This window comes from Sarcophilus harrisii, chromosome 6 (genome assembly GCF_902635505.1).
Source record: "Sarcophilus harrisii chromosome 6, mSarHar1.11, whole genome shotgun sequence".
Taxonomy (NCBI): Eukaryota; Metazoa; Chordata; class Mammalia; order Dasyuromorphia; family Dasyuridae; genus Sarcophilus; species Sarcophilus harrisii.
The window spans coordinates 162,580,928-162,604,387 of record NC_045431.1 but is presented as its reverse complement, the minus strand read 5'-3'; the positions used below and the strand labels follow the sequence as shown (position 1 = coordinate 162,604,387).

At 35.8% G+C, this 23,460-nt stretch overlaps 1 protein-coding gene across 4 annotated transcripts in view; it reads left to right on the top strand.

Moving 5' to 3' along the window:
• SLC4A4 (solute carrier family 4 member 4) overlaps positions 1-23,460 on the top strand; it is a 382,231-nt gene that overhangs the window by 42,646 nt on the left and 316,125 nt on the right. The window lies entirely within an intron of this gene.

Here is a 23,460-nt window from a genome sequence, read left to right as displayed (position 1 = left end):
AGTGATATAAACATTGTTGACAAAATGGGTTTCTGACCAGGGAATTAAGAATGGGAATCGGGGCAGGGTCATAGTGGAACAAAATGGACTTGAATCTCTCAATGAAAAGGGAAGAAGTTTTGCTGACTCTCCAGGAACCCTCCTTACTAAAACTGTCTTTATGGACCAAAAAGATTTGTGCTTTAGCCAAGCTTTAACTTAGTTTTTAAATTCTTTTTTTTGGGTATCATTTTGTCTAATTTTGTCTCTATTCATGAACAAAATGATAGATGGCTGTTTACTTGATAGGAGTGCTTCAAGACAATTAGTATAAAATAATATAATTGTTAAAAGATGAAATAGGTTGTTATGAAAATGACAAAATTATTAAGTGGTGAGAAGCAATATGGAATAGGGAGAAAGCTGATCTGGAGTCAAGAAAACCTAAGTTCAAATCTGTCTCTTGTCATTTACTGGCTGGATGATACCAGGCAAATTATTTAACCTCTCACTGCCCCAGGCACCTCTGTTTTCCAAGTTGTAGAGAAAGTGAAGACCTATGTCAGAAAGGAGAATTCCTTCTTGGAGAACTCCTATGGCAATGAAATTACGGGTCAGGTACAACAAAATAAAATTAAACAAATGGCACGAATGACAAACTTTTACATGAAAATTAACCATATGTAGTTGGAATCCTTTGATGGACTTATTTATTGGAAGCTCTGTCTTGACGACTGCTATACTAGGATTGAAGGACTGAAGGTTAGTATGTCAGATAAGAAGAGGTGCTATGTTAGCATGGTCTGGAACAATGTTTTATTCTAGATCAGGGGTGTTTCAGGTAGGCTGATGAAACCTATTGACCCCTTCTCAGAAGAATGTTTTCAAATGTTTAAAACAAAAATAAAGAGGATTACAAAGAAAACAAATTAAAATATTTAAAAAATAATAAATGGACCCAAGATTAAGACCTGTTTTAGAGCTAACAATAGGGCCTGGGAAAAAGTGGCTCTCATAGGTGTTTAGAGCTGCCTAGAAGTATGTTGAATTATGTTGGTATCCATGTTATTGCTTATGCTCCCTGGAAAAAGTTCCATTTGGACATATAGGGAGTACTTCATCCTGCCATGAATTCTTTTCCTTCTTCTTACGTCTCTCCATTCCTACTCGTTTATGTTTCTGAGTGTGTTTAGGGAAAAAGGATTTCCTATATGGTCTTTTTGCTTTGATAATGTTTTCCGAGTTCCCTGTCCTTTAACTCTGTGACTGTGGGAACATTTTTAAAGTTGTAAAAGCAAAATCCTTAGACCATGTCATATTAAACCTCCATTACAGTGATTGTATTGCTGTCAAAATGTCAAAGGGAATAAAAATATTAACAGGTAGAACACATACATATAAAATCAGGGTTCCCTGAGCATCTTGCTTTTTCTTTAGGACAATGAAGGTAGGTCTCTATGGGAATAAGCTGAGAAAGTTCTGAGAATAGGCTGCAACGGCCTTTTTTTTTTCCTTTTTCCTTGAGAAGGCTGTTTTGGCTCAGTTCACAGGAGATGCAAATCATATTTTTGGTTTTGTAAGGTCTGCAGTGGTTGATAGTAGCCTGTAATAGGATGTTGGACATGGCCTTTCTTCAGGCTTTGACTGAGAAATGGATTTCCTGAAGTATTTCCCTTGATTTTCAGGGGGGAATTTCCCCCCTGTTAAGATAACAACATAAATGAAAGGAACATAAACATTCACTCAGACTTTTAAAGTATGAAATAAGGCAATTAATGAAGTTAGTTATGAGTGTATTTGTAAATTCAATAGATTTGACAGCAGCTTTAGATGGAGCAGTGGACAGGGTACTGGAAAGTCAGGAAGAATTCAAATTTTCCCTTAGATGGTTCCTAGCTATTTAACTCTTGCCAAGTGAGTTAGCCTTTATCTACCTTAGTTTCCTCATCTACAAAAAGAATAATAATAGTATTTACCTCTCAGGGTTGTTGTGAGGATCAAACGAGATAATATTTATGATGCAGTGCCTAGCACATTAATGAATATTTCTTTCCTTGTTTTTATATTATGTTATTTTATATTGTTATGTTATTTTATACTGCATTATATGACATCATCTTATGTCATATACTGTTATATCATACCACATCTATCTCCCAGGGTGGTGGTGAAGATAAAATGAGGTATTTGTAAGGTACTTTATAAACCTTAAAGTTCCATATAATTACCAGCTCTGATGATGATGATGATGATGATGATGATAATTTGCTGTGGGATAAATAGAGTAGCAGCTCTGCAGTCAAGAAAAGATGGATTTAAGTCTCATCTCTGGCATATGATGGCATCTTGACTCTGTGACCATGGGCAAATTATTGAATCTCTCTTAGTGCCAAGGCAATCCTTGAGAACCCCACATTATAGATGAGTTTCCTAGCTATAGAAAGAATTTATAAATCCCCATTCTGATGAAATTGAGTCTTATAATGAGTCTGTCTCAGTCTCCTCCTCATATCTTTAATTTTTTATATGTAAGCAAGTGATTTCAAATCACTTTTGATTTTTTTATAATTAGCATTCACATTTGACTAATGTTGTATTAGGGTTTATATTAACTGAGGGATTGGTCAGTTTGGGCAAATTGATGGAAGGGCCTCCAGGATATAATTGGTTTCCTGATACTTGTCATCATGGTAGGAACCTTGTGATACCACTGAGTATGATTCATCCACTCTATGGAGACCTCCCAGCTATTGAGATGCCATGAGAACTTCTGGGACTGAGGGTGAGGTCACGCTTGGCCTGAGCTAGTTCTGGAGGGAGAGGCACTTGGCTGGTACAAAGTAACTCAGGAAGTGAGTATGGAGGAATTGAGAATAATAGCCACTTATATTTTAATTATAATTGGGCATACTCTAAAGGTATTGTCATCCCCAATTTTTGTTTTCTACAAGTGAAGAAGTTAGAGAAATGAAAAGACTTTCTCATGGCCTTACAAGTTTCAGAATCAGAATTTGAACTCAGTTCTCTATTGAGTCTCAAATTCAGTACTTTTTCCAATGCTCCCCACTTGGTGGAAAGGATTTATTTTCCAACCCCATGAATGAGGAACTAAAACCTTAATCAATGCCATAACTCTTGATAAAGGACCATAATTTCATTGATTAGAAAATTTTTTTCTTATTTTTTCCTTTATTTTTTTATTATATAGTTTTTATTCCTTTTGGTTTGTTTTCCTGTTACAGTCATTTCCTGATCACTCCCCTTGCTCAGTGATGGATCTTTTCTTGTAACAAATCAAAGTGGTTAGGCAAAAATGACTGAAAAAGGAACCATATCTGACAGCACATATAAGAAGTCATTTTGCTTTTAACTATGGCGGTTTAAAAAAGATTCTTATATATGTGTTTTGAAGCTATATCACCCTCACTTTCCAATGAATCCTATATATTGTTTTTCTGTTTCTGCTCATTTCAGCTGGTTTTCCTATATGTACGATCACTTATCTATCTTCTTGGCTGGCTATCATCCATATCCTATCCCTATGCATGTTCTCCAAAGTTCTCTCCTCTTTTTTTCTCTTGGGAACTTCCTTCACATGTTCTCCAAAGTTCTCTCCTCTTTTTTTCTCTTGGGAACTTCCTTCAATTCCCATGTGTTTTCTATATAGAGCACAGTATTCAGTTTCTATATCAACTATATCAATATAAAGAATAACAATGAAACTCAATACTCTGAAATTATAATATATATGTATATATATATATATTCAGTATACACATACATTCATATATATATATTCAGTATACACATACATTCATGAATCTATCTGTTTTTCCCCAGAGCTTCAGTTCTGCACTATTAGATGCCTGTTAGCCATTTCAAATTACATGTCCCTGAGACATCAAAAACTTAACACATCTTAAACTGAGCTCTCTATCTTTTCTTCCTGAAACACATGTCTCTATCTACTGTCCCTTTTCTGGCAAAGGCATCAACATTTTTCCAGATTCTTAGGCAGGGGTCCTCAAACTACGGCCGCGGGCCAGATGCGGCAGCTGAGAACGATTATTTCCTTCATCCAGGACTATGAAGTTCTTTATTTAAAGGCCCACAAAACAAAGTTTTTGTTTTTACTATTGTCTGGCCCTTCAACAGTCTGAGGGACAGTGAACTGGCCCCTTATTTAAAAAGTTTGAGGACTCCTATTGGGCATATAATCTTTGGTTATGACTCAGTGGACAGTTGGTTGTATTATTTATTAGGGATTTTTAGGGATGGAGGAAACAGATGAATTTGTAGGTGGTAGGTAAGGGAGTAGTAGATAGGATCTTTTGCTTTGCATTAACCTGATTGTGGTTTATTTAGGTAATCAAAGTTGCCATGCCTTTAAGTTCTCTTGAAGATCTTAGCTTCCTCTATGCTCAGTGGCTACAGTGTGGTGGGTAGTTAGTTGTGTTCTTCCCAGAAGTCAAGGAAATGGACTAAATAGCCTAGTTAAAGATTTCCCATCCATTTTCAATCTCTTTACAGTAAACTTCCCATACACCCTCTTCTATGTGAAAGGAAATAAATACTAAAGCTCATCATACATGTATGTATAAGAAACAAAACAATTTAATTTTTATTCTCCAAGAGTACACTAAAATTTTTGTAACTTCATTGATTGGGAATCCACTTAGAGTTTCTGGAATATTTCATTAAGATAATAAAATTACTCGAAATATTACCTAAATCCCCTTGACAAGCTTTTTGTATTCCCATGGAGGGCATGTGTATTAGAAAGGTAGGGTCATCATCTCTTCTTAACTCTGCATCTGTAACTGAGAGGAACTGAGACTTGAAACCATGTCCTCAGTTCACCTTCTTCAAATCTCCTCATGGTGGGTGGTATGACACTTTATCCATGAGTCTGAAAAACCCAAGCGAGGGATTTTAATGCTGAAATTCACGAAGAAGAAAATGAGTCAGAAGTGGAGTCATCCTCTGCTTCAATGTTTTTAACTATTGTGGTTTCCTTAAGAACTTGCTTATCGGTTTAAGGGAATTCCTTTACAAAGGAATCAGATGAGAAACTTTCTATTGAGTGATTTTTCTAATTGCATTCTCTAAATTGAATGTCAGGTCTATCTTTGTCCTGTGAAGAACCTCATAATTGTGATGCAATATTTCATCATGAATAATAAGTATTTATTTTGTATTTTAAGATGTACAAATATCATTTATTAAGCATCTACTACATACCAGATACTGTACAAATATTTTCTCATTTGATCCTTATAACCATTCTGAGAAGTAGGTGCTATATATTATCCTGTTACATTTGGGGAAATGGAGGCAAATAGAGGCTAAATGCTAGGTGTCTGAGGCAGGATTTGAATTCGAGATGTCTAATTCCAAATCTCTTGCTCTATATACTTCACTACCTACTTGCTTCTGGTGCAGTTTTTGCATGGAGATGGTGTGGTGATAAACTCAGGACAATGCACACCTTGTACCTGTATTTTTCATTCCATTGGGACCTAAGTGCCAGGTGCATCCTATATACTACCACTGAATTGGCTTGGGGATGTCAGATTGATGTTTTCTAGACTGACCTAGAAATGGGACCTAGAAGAATAACCCCTCAGTTTGAATTTCCAATAATACATAAGCACAAGTGGGTAGTGCTAAGCTGTAATGAGTACAGTTGGTTTTGGAGTGGAGAGATTCAATCCCCAGGGGCCCTCTCCAAAAATGAGGAACGATTTTTAAAATTTTTATTTTCAAAACTGTCACTCAGCCAAGATTTGAGGTGTATGTGCTGGAAATGTGTTACTTAATATGCTCATATTTTGCAACAGGGGAAAACGGCTAACTCCACCTCATCCTCTGAGATAAAAGGTTGGCTCTGCAAGCTTAGTGACTTGCCTTCAGGCCTTGGCCATTCTCACTATAAGGGGAGTGAATTGAGCTGAAAGTCAGTTAAGGACTCAGAAACAGAAAACACAATTGGAAAATGTTGTCCAATGGGTGTCCCCATCACTGGAAGAGTCTGGTTTTATTGATACTGCTTATTAGATATTTTAAGGTGTTTTTTTTAAATTTTAGGCACTTTGCAAATTAGACAGTGAGTACACTCTAACTTAGACATACATCAATTTGAAGAGAAAGTAATGTGGCAAATTCTCACTTCCATCAAGATGGAAAGTTATTGCTGAACATGGTTTAAAATGCAAGGTAGAAGAAGACTAAAGAAAAGGGCATCTAAAAGACCTAAAACGCCCTAACCAAACAAAACCCAATTGTTTTCTTTAAACATTTTCAAATTTCTAACTACTCAGAATTATTGTGTAGTATAATTAACAAGTAGGATGATATATATATATAGCAAAGCTATAATGACACAGAATCCGAATTATTTAATTTGATAGTTAAAAAGGACCTTGGTGATACTGAGTCCTCCCTTTAAATTTTTTTTTCTTAATCTCCTTGAAAAATTCTAGTTTGAGTTTTAATGAGACTTTGGCAAATGGTGTTTGCAGAGAGGCTATAGAACTAACTTTGATGTTCATTTAAAAAACAAATAATACTATCTTTTCTATCTTGTTTTTTCCCCCTCTAGGGGAGATAACATTTTGTTGAAGTGTTGAAGGATCTTAGCATTTTATAGATACATATTTGTAGTCATAATGACAAATCATTCTTCACCAAAGCAACTCATGATAATCCCCATAGGTGGAATAGTGGGGCTGAAAGTACTTTGAATAGGTCTTCTAATTTTGTATTTAACATAAAGACTAGCACGTTCAGTCATTCAGTCACTGGATAATGCCCAGGGCTTCCTCTGTAGAATTTTTAAAAATTATTTTATCCTTGGTTGTTTAAATACAGTTTACCTGGAAGTAGATCTCTCTTCCAGGTCAGTGATACTAGATTATTTTTGGCTTGCAAGTATATGTATGAGTCCATAATTACTAAAATAATTAAATAACTGTGGCCTAGAAATAGCAAGTCAGTGTTTTGCAAAGCCAACATGATTTGTAGCATATTTTCTTGGCTCATGAATTATCAGTTTTTATAGAAGGCTATAACTAGTTATGGATGTGAGATAACTTGTTGGATAGATATTTTTATAAGTCTTTTCATTTATTGTATTCATGTGCCATTAAGGTGGCTATATAACCACTTGAGTTATCAGGTAAGTTCAAGGAAGTTATTTATCTTCTGAATTCCTCAGTTTTCTCTGTGGAACCAACCAGGGCAAGTCTAATTTTTCCTTCACGTTCTAGGTCTGCAAATAGCAGAAGACAGATGCAATGCATTCTCTGATTCTTCTCTTCTCCAGGTTGAAACATTCCCAGGCCTTTCAACTAATCTTTATGAGACATGAACCTTTGAGGTCTTTCTCTGTTTTGATTGCCCTTCTCTGGACATTGCCATTTGTTCAATGCGCACATTGTACACAAAAGTACACTTATATTTACCTTTTACCTTGTGACCCCAGAACGGAACATTATTTCAGATGAGATCTGACATATTCAGAGTCCTCTGGAACTGTCAGATGGATAGATTCTTTTAAGCCTTTATGATGGCATCGTGCTAAGCATTGGAATTACAAATACATGCAAGCAAAATAGTACCTATCCTTGGTGAGCTTACGTTCTAATAAGGGAAGACAATAAATAAATAGGAATCTGAAAAAAATATATGTCTTTATGGAAAGGGGAGGAAACAGTATGGTTGGAAATCTCTGGGAAAGTCATGGAAAACTGGTTCTGGACAAAGAAAGATGAAAGCTCACCTCTCAGAGCCTGACGTCCCCAAGGATTGTCTCAAGTTTTTAATGGAGTTAGGGTTGATGATGACTGGGAATTAGGCAGCATGGGGGTTGTAATAAATGAGAAATGGTTGGGAAACCAAGTTTTAGGCAAAATAAGGCAAAACCTTACCTACCAAGGCTTGGCTATTCTTAGAAGCTAATCTTTCCTAATGTAACCTAAGAACACATTAACTTTTTTGGCTGGTACATCACATTACTGACTCATAATAAGCTTGTAGTCCATTAAAACCCCTCATTTTTTTTTAAAGGAAAAAACTGTTATTTAACCAAGTTTTCCCTGTCTTATACTTGTGAAGTTGATTTTTATACTCAACTGGAACATTTTCCATTTTCCTTACTGAATTTCATTTTATTTGTTTCAGGCCAGGACTCTTAACATAATATTTATGATCTTTGAATCCTGACTCTACTATCTAGTATGTTAACAATGCCTACCAGTTTTGTATAATCTGTAATTTGTTGAGCATCTATACCTTTATCCAAGTCACTGATGAAAATTTTGGAGAGCACAGGGCTGTTGCCATGCACAGATCCTTGAGGTTTTCTGCTAGACATTTCCTGCTTTCTTGATAGTGAACCATTAGCAACTGCTCTGCAAGTTAGCTAATCATTTTGGGTTATGTCTAAATATATTGTTTTCTAGTTTATATATTGTCTCCACAATTTATCAATTGTCTCCACAAGAATAGGATCTGGTCCTGGAAGTATTCTTCAAAGATTCCTCAGCCCAATTTTTGCCAAATTACTTTCTCCCAAATTCTACCAATGGCTTTGTATTTTACTTGTTTAAACCCTTTCCAAGTCTCCTACATGATTTCTTTCTTCTCTTGTTCCTTCTCTCACAATCTGTTGCCACCAAAGCCAGAAGTAGAATGATGCCATCCCCTTTTATGGAAATAACATTTCCTCTTCTCCGATCCCATGGTTTTTCTCCCATTTTCCATATCATTATGGTGGCTCAGCATTCCCATCTGTCAGTTCTTTCAGGGCCCAAGGGTATAGTTTATCTAAGCCTGGAGACTTGAATTCATCAGGGGCATTTAGGAATTCCTTAAATGCCACCATTCTGACTGGTCTTTTTGACTCGTACAGGCCCTTTCCAAAACACATGGGGCTGCAAAAATGATATCTAGTCTCAATTTTATATTTACTTCATTCATATCTACTACTGGATTCTACTTTTCCTTTTCTCAATTTTCTGGTATATTTACTGACCATAAATTACTGCTAGTAGGAAATTCACTTGAATTTGGTTACTCAAGAAAATCAGAAGGAAAATTGGAAGAAAATAATGATGGCTTCCACTTGGGCAGTACTTTGAAGCTTTCAAAATACTTTCATATTTTTTTTTCTCATTTTGATCTTCATGACACAAAAGATAGCAACTAGGATGAGAGAACTAAGGATCATATCAAACAAGGAACTGGGGATGTTTAGACCAGAGCGGCAGAGTCTCAGGAGGAGAAATGATAACTATATTCAAGTATTTGGAGGGCTGTCATGGAAAATTAGAGTTGTTTTGTTTTGTCGAAATTAAGCAGAATGAGAAGCAGTGGGTGGAAATTGCAGAGAGGCAGATTTTAGCTTGATGAAGGAAAAAGCTTCCCAGTAATCCAAGCTGTCCTAAAATGTAATGGGCTTCCTCAGGAGGCAGCGAGTTTCTTTATCACTGAATGTCTTCCAGTTAAGGCTAGATGATTACTTGTCAGTATTATAGATGGAATTCCTGTTTGGGTCTAGGTTAAACAAGATGAAGTTATCTCAAACATTTTGCCAATTCTATGAGCCCTGTAAGGTAGATTGGGGAAGGCACATTTTAATTCCTACTTTACAGGTGAGGAAATTGAGATTTAGATTCAATGACTTCTTTAGCCTCCAGGAGAGCTGAGAACAGAATTCAATTTAATGTTATTTTGAATATATTGCATTTCTTATAAAACCCATGATTGTTTTTTCTTTTGGCCCAATTTGAATTCTTTTAGGATGGATTATGTATGTATGTCATTATCTAATAATCTATGTGTAGTATGTGTAATACTATGTTGACTGTAATAAAAAAAAACCCTATAAAATACAGAATTTCTACTTATTGTACAAAAACTTGATTTGTTGTTATTTTTCCCCTCTTCCTTCCAAGTAAGAAGGGAACCTATTAAAAGAGAGGTAATTCAATTTTTCTAACTTATAATTAACTACAGTTTGCACTTATGTATTTGAGGTCCCAGATAAGTAAAATAGGACATGAAATCATAGATCTAGTACTGGAAGGGACTCCAGAATTTGTCTATTTCTCCTTCATTTTACAGATGAGGAAACTGAGGCTTCTCAGAGCTTGAGTTATTTATCCAAGGTCACACAGGTAATAAGAGAGTCAGGGAGTCAAATCCACTTCCTCTGACTGCTGTCCTGGGTCTCTTTACTCTTAACACAAGTTCCTAGGGTCATAAAGTGACATTGAGAACTAGGATTGGTGTGGGAGTAGAGCATGTGAATGTGTAAGAAATCAGCTACATTACTGTGCTCATGCCTTTGCCATTATGGGGGTGTTTGAGAAATGACTGAATTCAAGGAATCAGGGTTGGGAAGTGAGAGGTGGCATGAGGGAGAGATCATAAAAGGTCCTACCTATTATCCCAGTGAATCTCTTGGTGCCAGGTGGGATAAAAGAGTTTGAAAATCTGAGTGATATTTCCTAAATAAGCAATAGGAATGACTCAATTCTTTTTTTTTATGAGAAGTTAAAAATGTTTTAAAAAATCTAGTTAATCCTTACCATTTCCCTATAGCAGAATAGGAATTAGAAATAAAAGATTCCAAGTGTAGGGTTAAAGTACTCACCTTTAACTGTGATGATTGTAAAACAGAACAGGCCTTATATAGAATTATATAGTATTGGGGAAATTAGATAACCAAGAATTTTTGATTTTCCTTTTTTCATTAAAAATGTCTCTAGTTTTTACAGCAAATTAATTTTTGAATACATTTCTTAGTTCTACATTTCTTACAAGATTTCCATTGTAAGAAAGATTAAAAGAAAAAGAAAAAAAATCAATTTTGTAACAATAATGACTACGTCTTATGGAATACACAACAGTCCATCATCTGTAGACATCCTCCACTGTAATGAAAAGAGGGAAGTGCATTTTGTAAACTCTTTTCAGTATTTAAAATCAATTTTAATTGCACAGCATTGTTGTTGAGTTATTATTTAGTTGTGTCCAACCCCATTTGAGGTTCTCTTTGCAAAGATACTAAAGTGGTTTGCCATTTCTTTTTCCAGCTCATTTTACTGATGAGGAACTGAGGCAAATAGGTGTGGTGTTCTTTTTCCAAAACACAGCCATATGATAAAAGTTCAGATCTTTTATTTTGTCCTTCAATATAGCCCAGTTAACTCAGGCCTATCTCTGCTTGATTCTAAGAGCTCCACCCGAATGTCTCTATCAACTCTAATGGCTTAACAGTTTGTAAAGATTCCAACAAATAGGGTTGAGTAATTTGCTTAGGGTCACATAGTTAAGTGTCTGAGGATAGATTTGAATTCATGATGAATCTTCTTGATTTCCAATTCAGCCAGTGCTTTATCCATTGTGCAAGCTAGCTGCTCATATTAAGTAGAAGGTTATAGTCATTGTGTATACTCTTTTTCTGGTTCTATTTACACCAATAAATATCTGCATCATCAGTACATTTCCAGTACTTCCCATGATTCTGATTACATGTTAATTTTTCATAGTATAACAATTTTTTCATTTCCATTCATGTATCACAGTTATTTAGTCATTTCCCAACCCCTGGTCACTTATTTTGTTTTCAATTCTATGATATAGTAAAAGATACTACTCTGAATATTTTGGTATTTATGGGATTTTTTTTCTGTCTTTGGTATATGAGATAGTTGATTAAATGTAGTTACTTTAAAAAAAAGCCTATTCTGCATTGCTTTCTGGAATCTCCCTCCTTCTCTCCAATATACATCTTTGTTAATAGCACATGTGTGATTTTGTCTTTCTAAAAGACCTCCAATCTTGAGTGTTTCCATATTTTATCATTGTTGCTGATTTGTTTGAAATCACAGAATTGTTTTGATTTGCATTCCTTTTATTATTAGTGACTTGTATTAATCTTTCATATGCCTGTTAATAATTTACCATTTTTTGGGGGAGAGAAAATATTTGTTCATTCCCTTTGATCATTTATCCATTGGAAAAGGCGTCAATCACAAAAATATAAATACTTATTTCAGTTACCTACATATCTTGTACACCATGCCCTTATCAAAGATATTTACTATATAATTTTATCCTTTCTTAGCAGCTTTGATTTTGTTGGTGCAGAAGTTTTTCAATTTCGTGTAATTGAAATGATCTTTTTTTTTTTTTTTTTTTTTTTTTTTTTGGCTCTACTTTATCCCTTGTTTGGTTAAAAACTCTTTCTCTAGCAAGAATAGTTGTGAAAGATACCTCCTATCTTCTTCCAAGTTTTCAAAGTGATGTGATCATTTACATTTAAATTAACTTTATATTTGGAACATATGGTGATTTATAGTATAAGATTTTGGTGCAAACCTTCCTTCCTTCCTTCCTTCCTTCCTTCCTTCCTTCCTTCCTTCCTTCCTTCCTTCCTCCATCCCTCCCTTTCTTCCTTCCTCCCTCCCTCCCTTCTTTTCTTTTTCTCCAAACTTTCCCTTTTCTAGTTCATCCTTCAGATATACAACTGAGTAAGACCCAGGGGCCTACTTTGCCTCTAGGATCTGGCTACAACTTGATTTAATCCTTCCAGAGTTATTTAACATTATTCTTTTTCTCTTATGCTGTGATTTAGTTATACTCAGAAGTATGCTGCTAAGTTAAAAAAAACTATTAAAAAGAACATTCATAAGACATGCCTTTTAGATTTAATCTACATTATTAACATCTTAGCCATCCCTTTCTTAAGTCTGGACAATCAACAAAGCAATAAATTAAATCTTATTTGTAGTATCTGATGATTTCTTAGGTGTGAATGCTTACAATGAAAATTTAATAATCATCTCTTGTGAACGTGTTTCAGCTGACTCTAAATCTATATTCACTTCTGGATATACTGGCTTTCTTCCTGTCCATCACATAGAATGCTCAATCATCTAGTTCCATATCTTGACAAGTGTTTCTTCCTAGGAAGAAGAAAAATAGAATCCTTCTTCAACTCCACCTCTCTCTCTGGCTTCCTTCAAAGTTACTTCAAGTTCCACTTTGTGAAGGAGGTCCTTCTTAATCCCAGTGGCTGCACCCTTCCCAACATGACCTTGATTTTGCTTTTAGATCACTTATATGTCAGAGACTAGAATAATATTTAAAGGAAACTCAGTATAAACAAAAGACATCTCTCTAAAGCTGTCAGTAATGGAGTGAATCTGAGTTGGTTTAAGGAATTTCCTCAGTGGCAGATCTTTATTCTGGTTAAGCCACAGACTATATCTAGAAAAATTTGTATCTGTTTATATGTGCACATATTTCTCATGATAGAATATCAGCTCCTTGAGGGCAATATTGTTTTTATATCCCTAGATAATGGGACAATTCCTGTCATAAAGATGGCACTCGGTAAATATTGAAAGCCATTTAGTTTCTTGTGATTGTTGAGCAATCTTAGATTGTTCTATTTGATTTTCATAGTTGAAAGTCTCTGAGCTGCTAAAATTGCGGTTTGTAACCAACATTATAAAATTTAATGACTACTTGACTTGAAGTGTTTCTGGTGGTAATGTAGAGATTCAAAGGATCATAGTTCTAGCTAAAAGAGAGTCCAGAGACCAAATGTCCACCTCTTTCCCAGGGCTGTTGTGAGCATCAAACTAGATCGTATTGGTAAAGCCCTGGGTGTAGTGCCTGGCATATAGTAGGTTCTTAATAAATGCTTGTTTCCTTTCCAGAGTTTAGAAAACAGTGGTCCAAGAAGACTTGCCCAAGATCTTAGAGGCAAGAGTCTTCAGAGGTGGCATTTGAACCCAAGTCCTCTGACTTCAGAGGTAGGGTTCTTTCCCTTATACTATACTTCCTTCTCAATTGAGCCGTTCTTTGTTGTCTGTATCCAAATGTTTTTGAGAGAGATGATTTTTCTGCCACATAGTCATATGATTTTTTGATTTGTCATGATCAGCTAGAAAAACTGATCTCAAATTATCTGCACATTCTGTCTTCTAGACAAATTACTTTGTTCTGTATATAGTTCAAGGGTTGCTTCAAAGTCATTCCCTTGTGTTTCTCTTTTGTGAAATTGTGATTTTGGTTTTCGTGTTCCAAAGCTATTCTTTGGTCTTCTTCAGAGAGATTTCCATGGTCAAATCTAAGTTCCACATCAGTTTGTTTAATTTAATTTGACCCTGAGAGCTATGATTTTTTACCTCAATTTCCTCAATTTTTTTTAAGCTTAATTTTTTCTTTCAGTCACTCTAGAAATTCTGGTTATAGTTCTATGATCCCTGGATAGTCCACAGAATTTTCTTGTTCAACAGGGAATTTGGTTGGATTCATTTTCCTTCATAGTATAATATTTGTTCATTTTGTTTTGCTTGAGTTTTTGACTCAAACTTTCTTTTCTTTTTATGAGTCACTTTGCTGGTTTATCTCTCTGTAAGCTAGGTTTATGTTCAGGTTTTCTTCCTTGGACTTTTGGTCTTTTGGTCTTTCTCTTGTATTAGTCACTCGTTTTTGGTTTGTCTTCTCACTCTTTGGCTTCTATCCCTTCCACTACTACACAGATTCCCTTTTTACAATTGGAAGTAAGGAAGTCCAGAGTTGGGTTTTCAGTCCCTTTTTCCTTGGACACAGAAATTCTCTGAATATAAATGGCTCCATGGTGTTCACATCAACCATGCTAAGCTCCCCTTCCCTTTAACTTGCTCTCTTTTTCCTTTGTCTGAGTAGAATCAATCTCTTATGGGATGTGGGGATTGGAGATTCAGACTGAGTCACTGCTCTAGAGGAACAAAATCATGAGACAGTTTGTGCTGGTTGTATCCAGCATATGGCATGAGTTGAAGGGTGATTATGCTGAATGAAAGTGCTATATATTTAAGTTCTCCAATGTTATTTCATAGTGGTTTTTTCCCCCTAAATTTTTACCCTGTGTAGTGTTACTATCTCATTATCTTGTGGACTTAGCTTTAGTCACTCCATATCTGGCACATAATTTCTATTTCTGAGGTCTTTTGGTCATAGAAATGTGCAGGAAATAACTACTCTGACATTTTGCCAATCATGTGATTACCAAGCATTTTCAATGTATAATAAAATGGAAATGTTTTCCAAGGCCCCAGATGCTGGGAAGCTGAATAGCTTTTAAATTTGAGGAATAATAGCTAAAGCATCAATTTTAGAAAGTTAAAATTGCATATTTATAGATTAAGTCCATATTAAATTTTCAATAGGTAATTATGTTTCTACTAAAAGAATGGTTCCATTTCCTTATTTATAAAGTGAGATGTTTGGGCTAGATGGCTTTAGAGATCCCTTCTAGCTATAAATCTGGGAACTTCTTTTGACTGTCAAAGTCAAGTCTATAATTGAGACCTATGGATGCCCATTTTGATGTATTAAATTGTTTGGTCTCCTTCTTACTTTCATCGATTCTACACTGTGATTTAATGAATAAAGCTATCACAAGGAGTGCGGGGACCTGAATTTTGTTCCTAGCTTTGTCACTACTAGTCTTTTAGGTGTTCTAAGACAAATTGATTACATTTTTATGCCCAACTTTTCCTCCTTGTCTGTAAAATGGAGGTAATAACATGGGTCTTCTCATCTTCTTACTAATGATGGTAATACTTTTGGGAAGCTTTCAAATTTACCATGTGACCTTGAGCAAATTGCTCTCAATATTCTGATCTATAAAGACGCAGTAATGCCCTTTGCCCCTCCTATCTCACAGGAGCTCTGAATATCACTGCAATAATTTGAACTTGTCAACATGAACCCTATAAATTCAAGCAATTACTTCACATGGATCTATGTCTCTATATCACTTTCCTGTTCTGGTCTGGCCAGAGGCAGTGATTGGAGAATCCCATGAGGCTGAAGTGATTGCCACTCTTTAGAACTCAGGAAATGAGAGGAATGGTACCAAATAGAGGAAGGGTTTGGAGACCTGGCTTTGCACCTTGATCAGTTGGCTGGTTACTGAGCTTGAGCCAAGTGATGCTACTTCTTAAAAAGCCAGTTTGCCCATTTATAAAATATGGGGTTCCACTGGTGGACTCCAATGCCTTTCCCAGCTTGAATATGCCATGATGGTGGTTGAGACATGTTTAGATTGACACCTTAAATTTAACTGATAATTATTGTCTTCATTAGGGGCTCTTGGACACTCAAGTAATTGATAAACTTTTTAGCCCACTTCTCAGTTATTCAAATTGAACTGAGTGAGAGGCAGTGTGGTTGGATGGAGAGACTTGCTGTGATCCTTCCCCAAAGCCCTTCTCTTCCCAGTGCCATTTTACAGGTTGCAGCTGCCAGTTTCCTGAGAGACGGGTATGACTCCTTAAATCATAAAATTACAGGATATATAAAAATAAAAATGGGACAGGCACAGATACAAAGAAAAAGAATGAAATGATCTACCCCTTTTTAATTTTATGGGGGAGAAAACATATATCTATGGATGCAACTGCAGAATTAACACCAAGTAATTAGAGACAATTGGTGGTTCAGTGGATAGAGCACTGGACTTGGAGTTCAAATCTGACCTCAGATACTTAGGTGTGTGATCCTGGGCAAGCCCCTTAATTTCTGATTACCTGGCAAAATACATCCACCGAAACTGCTGGAGAAGGAATTGGGAAACCATGCCAGTGTCTTTGTCAGGAAAACCCCTAGTGGGGTCACTAGGGGTAAGACATGACTGAACAATTAGGAAAGAATTCTCTGAGTGGGACAATTGGGAAAGGCTTCAGGCAGAAGATGGTACTTGAGTCAAATGTTGAAGGAAGAGAGGGATCCTCTCAGAGTCAGAGATAAGAAGGAAGGTCATTCCTGCGTAAAGGCATGGGAAAAGCAGATGGAGCCCCACTTGTGAAGACCAGAAAGAAGAAGCAGTTTGGCTGGGCCATAGGGTAGAGAAAGGCAGTGGTATGTAATGAAACTGGAAAGATAGATTGAGATCAGGTTATGAAGGACTTAGCCAAGAGTTTATAGTTTATCCTTGTCGTTGTTCAGTCATGTCTGACTCTTCATGCCCCATTTGGTATTTTCTTAATGAATTTATTGGAATAGTTTGTCATTTCCTTCTCTGGATCATTTTCCAGGTGAGGAAACCGAGCCAAATAAGGTTAAGTGACTTGCTTAGGACTGTATAGTTTGTAGGTGTCTGGGACTAGATTTGGACTCTGGCATTCCTGACTCTAGGCTCAGTGTTCTAGCCACTGTGCCAATTTGTGCTTAAAGAAAATCAACTTGGCCACTTGGTGGAGGATGGAATGGGATAGAGAAAAGCTTGAGGAAGCTGGAGCTTCTATTGCACACTCCTCATTGAGCATAACAAGTAGGGCTATATCACTGAGCCCAGAAACCTGAAGGCCTGTAATAAAGTCCTGTTACAGTGAGGGCAGTGATGTGTTAGCTGAAGGCCTGGAACTCATTTTGTTCCAATGGATTTACTCACCTGGAAGGCTACTGTGGGCACTGAGCTAGCAGCTGATGGCCAAGGAATCTTGTTGGTTCTGAAGTGAAGGGCAGATCATAGTCTGCTTACTTCCTTTGTGATAATCATCATCAAGAAGAAGATCTGGGCAACATAAACAACATCAAACAACTATAAGTTTATTCATTCAACCAATTCCAAATCCATATGATTGTGGACACTTATATTCCATGTTTCTCTATTGTCTCCACACAATTTTGAATCACTTGATAAAAGATTTTGCTAAAATTCAGGTAAATTTTACCCATAGCATTCTCCTTGGCTGATAATTTTTTAATTCTGACAAAAAAGAAAAGGGAAGTGGGATTGCTCTGGCAGTATCTGATCTTGATGAAGCCATGCTGGTTCTCTGTAATCACTGCTTCCCATTTTACATGTTTGCCAAGTTTCTCTAAAGATCTTTTCTATAATTTCCCCCAAGAACTGAAGTCAGGCCTACAGTTTGCAGATTCTGTTTTCTTCACTTTTCTGAACATTCAGACCACATTTCACCTCCAGTCTTGGAGCAACCTACTGTTTTTCCATAACCTTTCAGTTATCACTGATAGTGAATCAGCAGTCATATCAGTCAATTCTTTTGGTACCCAGGAACATAGTCCATCTGGGCCAGGTGACTTGAAGTTATCAAAGGCAGCTAATTGCTCTCATAGCTTATCTTATTAATAATTAAAATTGTTGTTCTGTTATTTCCATTATAAAGGTCACTCTCGTTTCCAGAGAAAACATAAACAAAAGTTGAACATCTATGTCTACACCATGTTATTAGTTATCACTATCCCATCTACCTCAAGTAAAAATTTCTTTGATCTTTCTTTTTCTCCAAATACAGACACCTCCCTATATCCCACCCTTAGCTTTCTTTACTAATCACAGCTAATTTTGAGCTCTTTTTTTTTTAGCATTCCTGATATTATTTTTATAAGACTGTGCTAAATTCTCATATTCATTCTTTGTCACCTGTCTTCCATTTTTGATACATTCTTTTCTAAGATCTAAATTGGTCCCAGTGTATCCATGTTGGTTGATACCTTCAGATAAATTTCATTTTTTTCTTTTCTCATTCGAATTACTTCCTTTTATAACTTCAGAATTTTTTTCTTGAACATCTCCCATCCCTCCTGACCTGATTTCCCCCCAGAAGTATTTTGCTCCATGGTATCCTACTTTGAAATCAGCTTCCCCAGAATGTGAGGTGCTTGTCAGACTGTGCCTGGATTTTCTCTCCTGTATCACAAAGTCTAAGATGAAGTAATTACTCCTTCCCCACCCCACTGGGTTTCCATCATTACCACCCTAACAACCAGTTCCTACCAATAAAGAGAACCTGATCCAAAATAGATTTTTCTCCTCGTTGATTTCTTCATTTTTTTAATAGCTAGCATTTGTAATAGCTGAACTAAGCATTTATAATTTAAGGTTTGTAAAGTGCTTTAGAAATATTACCTCATTTTATCCTCATAACAACCCTGAGAAGTAGGTGCTATTTTTTATTTCCATTTCACAGACAAAGAAATTGAGGTAGACAGAGGTTAAGTGACTTGCCCAGGATTACCCAGTTAGTAAAGGTATTACTTTGGATTTGAACTCGGGTGATCTTCCTGATTCAAAAACCAATGCTCTAACCATGATGCTACTTAGATTCCTTTACCTTTTAAAGAATAATTTCTACATTTTGATTAACACATAGATTATAATCTGGTAGAATTTCACCTTTCATTGGGTTTTGCTTTACTATCCCCATTCTTGTCACAATATCTGGTGCATAGAACTGTGGATGTCTTTACCTTTTAAAGGATAATTTCCACATTTTGATTTACAAGTAGATTGTAACCTGGTAGGACTGCATTTTTCATTGAGTTTTGCTTTAGTATCCCCATTTCTTGCCATACTATCTGATGCATAGAACTGTGGGTGTTTAATAAATAAATTGGTTGATTCATTGATTGATATACATCAGTTCCTATCTGAATTGTAGGAACTCAGACATGGGGGATATTTTGGGTTGTTTCTAGTTGAGTTTTCCGTGCATACTTAATGTTGTCAAACTCTGTTCCAACTTTATTCACAGTTCTATTATACTCCACTCAGGCATGCAATAGGATCGAGAACACAGTTAGTTGACATTCCCATTTTTGAAAGGCCTTGGGGATATTAATTCTACTGATGTCATGGGCCATTTTTTGTACAGTGAGAAAACTTTGTACAGGGCAGGGAGAAGACAGATCAGTGGGACTTTTTTGTTGTTGGCTCATTCGCAACCTGGTTCAGTGACTAACATAACAGGTGTAGCTTACTGTAGTTGGCCATATAGTATTTTTTTTCATACTGTATGCTTAAGAATATCTACTGACCACACAATATGTTGAAGGGTTGTTATTTTTTTGTTTGCTTGTTTTAGTCTAAAATGAGTGCTAGACCTTGAAGTGAGGAAGAATGAGCTAAAACAATGGGTGTGTGGATGGATAGATAAGTGGGGGAAGGGAGCAGGGATTTAATTTCATCACATTATATGTAATGAGAAGTAAATGAAATTCCCTTTTGTCTTAGCTTTTTTTCTTATGTGGATTGAGGAACAAATTAGGGAATGAAGAATAAAGAGAGGTGCAGAATTTGATCATGTCTATTTTTCTTGTGTAGAGAGAAGGCTTATATAGATCTCTTTTGATCCAATTCAAGTTGATTCAAGTTAATGCAATTAAGTTTGATACATTAATGAAACACCTATTGTTTATAAGGCATTAGGTTAGGTGGGAGGGATAAAAAAGACAAGATAAAAAATAGACACAGGAATAGGATTATATATTTTTGCTGTTGTTGAGTTCTGACTCTTCATGAGGTTTTCTTGGCAAAGATAATGGAGTAGTTCACCATTTCCCTTTCCAGTTCATTTTACAAATGAGGAAACTAAGGCAAACAGGGTTAAGTGATTTGTCCAGGGTCACACAACTAATAAGTGACTGATATAAGCTTTGAACTTGCAAAAAGGAGTCTTCCTGACTCCATCTATTGTGCTATCTTGCTGTCCAGATTATATTTAGGGGACTAGATTTTGATTTCTTGAGGAGTGTTTAATGAGCAGAGGGAATATGCAGTAATAAAGGAATTAGAATCATTTTCACATTAAGAACAGGGGTAGGTCCATCTTGACAAAACTCATTTTAGGAATTCAATAAGAAAATCCAGTTAAAAATCCAGTTGTTAAATACTGATCATGTGTATAGCATTGTAGTAGTTAGTGAGAATAATGCAGCAAAAAATGGCCCATTTTCTGCTCTCCCAATTCTAACCCAAATTATATCCTTTTTGAGCATATTAGAGAGGATACTGAGGCATCTAGGTGGCAGAGTGAACCTATGGTCATTAAGACCTGAGTTCAAAGTCTACTTCAAACATTTAGCTGTGTGACTTTGGGCAAGTCACTTAATCTCTGATTGCCTCAGTTTCCTCATCTATAAAAGGGAATAATAATAAATAATTTACTTCTTAAAGTTGTTATGAGAATCAAATGAGGAAACGTTTGTAAAGAGTGTTTTGCAAACCTTAAAATGTTCTATAAGATGATATTTCTAGAGCTTCTATTATTACTATTACTACTATTACTATTATTATTATTACTACTACTGCAACCATTATTACTATCACCATTATTACCATCAACATCATTGGCATTACTATGACTACTACTACCACTACTGCTACTGCTGTACATGAAAAGTTAAGAGTTCATCCTCTGTCCTTGGTTTTTAGTGCCTTTCTATGTAATGGATAGTTCCTTATGTCTCTGAATCTGAGCTTTCTCTTCTATAAAAGGAAGTTAATAGTATATACATCTGTTTTATAGGTTTATTGGTGCACTATTGCAAACGATATTTTTAAATATACTTGGAGGTCATTAAAAGTGCTAAGTAAATGGAAAGAAGTATAGCTTAGGCTCTGATTGCAGAACATTTATGACTAATCCTTTTAATAATAACCTACAATTTTATAGTTCTTTAAGGCTTGTAAAGTACCAAATTCACCTTTACTTTGTGAAGTAGGGAACATAAGTATTATTCTCTTTATCTTCTTTTTAAAATTAATTTTTATTTTCATTATGAACTTCAATTCCAAGTAGAATGGACATTTACATATACATTGAACAGGAAAAAGAGGATTGTACATGAAATCAGAGATCTTTATTAAATGCGACTTGTTTTTCTTTAAAGTATATGACAAGTTCAACCCTTCATCAAAGTCCAGCTTGTCTGCCTTTCTTTGTAAACTCCTGCTAGTTTACTTCTCTCCATTTAAAAAATTATTATTTTATAGATGAAAAGAACACTCACATCTATTAAATTAGTTAGTCATTAAGTGCCTGCTATGTGCTGGGCATTGTGCTAAACCCTAGGGATCCAAAGAAGGCAAAAGACAATCCCTGTTCTCGAAGCTCATAATCCAGAAGGAGAGACAATATACAAATGGATTTATGGGATAAATAGTAAATAATTCACAGAGAGAAGGCACTCCAATTGAGAGGGATTGGGAAAGTCCTTGTAGAAGGTTGATTTTTAATGTTAAATGATTTGTCTGGAATCACTTAGCTACTAAGGGTCAGGAGCTGACACTAGAATGTAAGTTCTTTGAACTTGAGATTTGGACTCCATTTTATCACACAGTCTTTCTCAGAGGCATTTTATATGTAAAGTTAGAGAAGCCCTCAAATGTTCATAGAGACTATTTGTGTCCGACTTATGACAGAGCATTCCGAGCTTGTATTCATCTAATCAGACATAGTCAGACACTCTGTAACTTGACTCTAACATAGTATTGTCATTTTGGTCTTCTTCCAGTACAAAGGACAACCAACCAACTAGTTTATACTTTGGGAAATTAATCAATTTAGGACCATAGAACTTTAGAGATGATCTGAGTTCTTGCACCTCAATTTAGAAATACTGAAACTCAGCTAATCCATAAGCATTTATTATGCACCTACTTTGTGTCAAGGACTGTGTTAAAATATAACTGGAGTTATAAAAATAATTAACCTCCCCTATCAAGTAGCTCCCTGTCAAATGGGGGAGACAACTTCCAAACCCTTATATAAAACATGTGACATATAGAGGATGCATTGGAATATGTTGAGAGGGAAGGCATTAGAATTGTGAGGGCTTGAGTAAAAGCTTCTTGCAGAAGACTTTCATTGATGAAGGAAGCTGGGGATATCAGAGGGTGAAAATAAAGAGGGAACTTTTTCTAGGCATGGGGCACAGTTAAGAAAAATGTACAAAGTATGGAGTGGGAGTGTTATGTTGGAGGGACTGAAAGGAATCACTGGATTACTGAATAAAAAAAGGATGTGTGCAGAATACAATGGATTTTAAAAGCCAAATAGGGGATTATGGAGATAATAGGAAACCATTGAAGTTTATGGAATATGGGGAAATGTGGTCAGATCTATGCCTTAGATTGTTGATTAAGGATATACTGGAATGGGGAGAGACTTGACCAACTAGCAGGCCAGATATGAGAGGATAAGGATCTGATTGAAGAACTGTGGTGATGATGCTTGCTTTGAAGGTTTTGCTTTGCTTTAAGCGTTCAAGATTTTTTTGTAGAAGTTCAGCTTTATCAAAAAGAAATGTGCTGATTTGTAGTAATTATATTTAATGACTGTCAGGGCATGCCTCATCAGCAATAGACTCCTTGAATGCTTTGTCTTCTTGGCAGGCTGGTCTCCATAACTCTATTTTATGAGATAAAACGGTTTAAACATTTTTATTTTGTCTTATGTTTATATTAGATGATGATACTCCTTTATCCTTCTCTACCCTTGTAAACTTCCTTGTTGTAACAGACAATAAGAAACAAAACAAACAAAAAACCTCAAACCAAACTAAAAAAGAAATCCATACTCCCAAACAAGCAAACAAGGAAAAACTAGGGCAGTAATACTAATCAACAGATCATTTGAGTTGTACTAAACTCACATTATTTTTCTAGGT